At 45.2% G+C, this 4,265-nt stretch overlaps 1 pseudogene; it reads left to right on the forward strand.

Moving 5' to 3' along the window:
* The first annotated feature begins 3,825 nt into the window (after nt 1–3,825).
* Nucleotides 3,826–3,946, forward strand: LOC118760805 (U2 spliceosomal RNA; annotated as a pseudogene).
* The last annotated feature ends 319 nt before the right edge of the window (nt 3,947–4,265 follow it).

A 4,265-nucleotide genomic window follows, 5' to 3' on the forward strand; every position in this document is an offset into this window, starting at 1 on the left:
TGAATCTCCAGCTGGAAGATGTCTGTCCATCTCTGTCTCTCAACTCTGGCTTTCAATACATAAAGATTTATTTTAAAAACTGTTTTTAATATTTTTAAAATATGTATGTATTTTTATTACTAGTAGGACCCTGTTCAAGTCTCAAAAGTGTCTCAGATCAGACAATACATTCTATGGTTATGCTATTTATAAACAAGCTAAGAGATTTTTAAATCAATAACTTTCTAAAAAATGAGAAACATTAAATTCATAGACATTTAAAAATAGATCTCTGTCTGATATCAGCTGTCATTCATTTGGCACGGTAGCAAACACTGAGTTAGGATCAAGCTTCGGATAGCTTCGGATAACTTTTGCCACTTGACTGCATCCGAAATGATCAGTCTTGTTTGTGGCAAATAATGGAACCCCACAACCACTGTGGAAGGAAGATCATTGATGCAAAAGGAAAACAAACTCATTGATTATTGCTCTAGGCAAGCTCTAAGCAGCAAAACAGTAGGGAAAAGTACCCTAGTTGGTGAAGTCTCACAGTGCTTCAGAACTTCCCAGCATGGGCCCCACCAGTGGTGACACCCATATACGGTTAGAACTTTCTAGAAATGCAAATTCCCAGATCTGCTGAATCAGAGACCTGCAAGTGAGACCAAACCATCCTGTAACCAGCCCCTCAAGGAGTCTGGGGAACATCCTTACACAAATAAATCATGGATGCACAAAGATTAAAAGCCAAGCAGTGTAATCTTTAGGACTAGAACCACCCTGTATACAAGGTTTTCTTCACTCCACTCAACATGACATGAATATATATAGTTCCCATGAGACAACATAAAGGGACTTGGAAAGTTTTGGGAGACAAGTTCATTGTCTTTTTAATTCCATTGTCCTGTGAACTTTTGAAAGTCACCTCTTATAGATTATCAGGACTGGCTAGATTGCTGGGATAGCAATAATTAACTTTACACCTGGCAATTACGAGTAGCCCTGAAGATGTCACTATGGAATTTTATGACCTACGATTGTACTAGCTCTGACCCTCACCCCACCTGCTTGTCCAGGAGATACTGAGCGGCTAAGGGCATACACAGTAAGTGAATAACTTCGCTAAACACCCATCAACAAGCCAGCCTGCCTGTTCATGCCCATCTTAATGCTGCAGATGTGGGTCTTTGTATGTATACATGATACTTTCCCAGGTCAGGGAGCATAAAAAAAAAACAACCTCCTCCTCCCTGTCCTTCTCTAATATTCTTTTGCAATAAAACTCTTCTGCCACAATGAATGCCCTGTTTTCCTTATTGGGGCATGAAGCCCAGAGAACCACAGACCTGCGCCCATAACAATGAAAAATAGCAGTGCAGCAGCCACTGGAGGAGGGGTACGGGCAGTGATAGGAAACATCTCAAAAAGCCTTGTCCCCAGAGAGGTGTCACTATTTCATTTGTCCGCCAACTTCCTGGAAAAGCTCCACTCCCAGTCTTTAACGTGACTAAGAGCTTTCTGTCTGGTCCCAATCAACACCTATTGATTAACATTGAAGTTGTCTGATGTGATGACTAATAAGAGACTGGCCCAAAAAAGGATAAAAAAATGAGGAATGAGATGTTCACAGGGGGCTTTGAAAAGATGCGTTGCATTTCTGGAAATCTGAAATGATAGATGAATATATACAAGTGTACATATGCCTAGGGATGATTCCAGAAGATTCTAATCTTTCCCCTTTGACTGACCTTCAGACTTCCTTTTTTAAAGAGAGAGTATTCCTTTTTTAAAAAGATTTATTTGAAAGGTAAAGTTGCAAAGGGTGAGAGACAGAAATCCTTCGCCCTCTGGTTCACACCGCAGATGGAGCAATGCCTAGGGTTGAGCCTGGTCAAAACAGGAGCTCTTAGTTAGCATGGATCACTGCTGACCACTACTCACCAGTGCAAACTAAAGCTAGGGCTGGGTGCCTACCTGGTAGGGCTAAATCATAGCGTCAGCCAGTGAATGTTGGAACAGAGAATGAGTAATGTTAGACTGGGCCAAAACACTAACCAGCAAGTGGGGGAACCAGGTCTGGGGGCAGATTCTGTGGGGGATATGTGCGCCCACTCCTGTGCAACTGCAATTTCCACTGCTTTGCTTAAGAACTGGGGGTTAATGAACAGCTGAGCTAGGCATGACCATGGAACCCTCACACTCATGGGTATGGGGTTTGGGGACAGGCCAGGCTGGTTCAGGATGCAGCAAACACAGGTACACCCAAGAATAGGGTGTGGACTGGACCGGGCCACAACATCCACCAGTTCATACAAAGGCCAGGACAGAGGGGGCAGACTATGCAAGATAAGGGCCTAACACCCACTGGCACATGTAAGATCTGGGACTTGGAGTGGGCTTGGTGGGAGAGCTTGGAGAATCCCCTTCGTGGGTTGTTGCTCCACTGGTGAGCATGAGATTCAGACCTGAGTGTGGGTCAGGCCAGGCAAGGTATTCCACCCACCAGTAAGTGTGTGAGGTGGTTGTGGAGGGGGGCAAACTGGGCAGGGCCGGGCCAACCTTAGCCCACTGGCATGTGCAGGAGCCAGGCTAGAGTGCAAGTCATGCTGGGCTAAGCTATCTGCATGAGCCAGGGATGGGAGCAAATTATGCAGGGCCAAGCTGCAACAGCCATCAGCAAGAGTTGGGATTGGGAGCAGGTCAAGACAGGACAGGCTGCAGCATCTGGTGGCAAAGCCCAAGACAGGAGGATGGGCTATCACAAGCTAGGTCAGAGCAACCACTAGCACACGCAAGATCTGTGGCTGGGGAAAAGCCTGGTTGGGAAGCTAAGAGGAATTCTCAGCTGGGTTGTGGTTTTCACTGGTGAACACAAGAGCTGGCTGGACATGACTGCAGTGTCTCTCAGCCTGGGTATGGGTATGGTCTGGGGTGTGCCAGATTGGGCTAGACTTTAGCACCCACTGTGCTCATGAGAGCCAGGGTGGGTATAGGACAGAATGGGAAAGGTCTCTGCACCCGCTAAACCATGTGAGAAGTGTGTCTGGGCAAGTTAGAACCAGAATGGGTGTGGGCTGGCTGGGCAAAGCCAGTGTTCCTGGCAGAAGGTAGACTAAGTCAAGCTAGGCAAAGGACCCTACTGGTGTGCGTGAGATCTACCACTTGGAGGAGACCTGATGGAGGAACTTAGGGAACTGCTTTGACAGGATGCAATACCTGCAGGTAAGCACCAAGAACCAAGGCTGGGAGCAGCCCAAACCAGGCCAGGTTACAGTACCCGCCAGCTTACATATGGTCAGGTCTGGGAGCAGGCCAGGCTGGGCCAGTTGATAACACCCACTGGCAGATCTGAGGGTGAGCACAAGGTGCAGGACAGGCCAGTGCTGGGGTTCATGCAGAGGGTATGAATGTCATGAAGGTATAAAGAGAACAGCTTCCCTGTTGGCAAGGCTGCGAGGAGCTTCCAGTTGTATGGAAAGGCCTGGTGGATGTTTCTTCAACCACCTCAAGGCAGTTTCATACCCTTGGCATGGGCACTCAACCACCCACTAAGAATTCTGTAATCTAGTGAGGCATTGTTGTTTGCCCTTGTGAAATGGTTTCTGCAACTTATGTGAGCTTGGGAGTTAATGTTGCTGATAATGTGTGCCTATATTTGGACCCAGACTCTGGCCCAGACATGTAGCATGCTTTCTGGGAAAGAGCCTGATAAGTATCCTAAAAATTAATAAAAGTGATGGGAGTACGAGCTAAAACTGCTATGGCGATAAATACAGTTACGGTGACTTTAAAGGCTAGCCAGTCTTTGCGATTTTTTTTTCTGGAGCAGAGAAAATGTATCTGATCGCTTCTCGGCCTTTTGGCTAAGATCAAGTGTAGAAAATGTATCTGTTTTAGCCACTTTTATAATTTTTGGCTAGAGGAATTAAAGGGTGCTTTTATTAATATTATAGAAATATGCTTTTAATTATTGTTTGTGCGGTTGTGGAGTCTATAGTTGTAGGGGGATTTATTGCTTAAAATTTTGTCTTGGATCTTTATGTTTTTCCCTTGTGACATATTTCTCCCTTTAAGTGATGGGTAAGTTGTGGAAATAGAAATGTAGTGGGAATATATTACTGATTAGTAGGTAATCACATGTGCCCTGGCCTTGGAGTCCTGGCTGTCACTCAATGGCTATTACTAAAGAACATGAATAACAGCTTGCTTTGAAGAAAATGATTATAGTAACTTACAGAATTAGCTTTAAGAGCACCTGGTTGACCATGAAGTAAAAAATAACA

This window comes from Ochotona princeps, chromosome 8 (assembly GCF_030435755.1).
Source record: "Ochotona princeps isolate mOchPri1 chromosome 8, mOchPri1.hap1, whole genome shotgun sequence".
In the NCBI taxonomy this organism is placed as follows: domain Eukaryota; kingdom Metazoa; phylum Chordata; class Mammalia; order Lagomorpha; family Ochotonidae; genus Ochotona; species Ochotona princeps.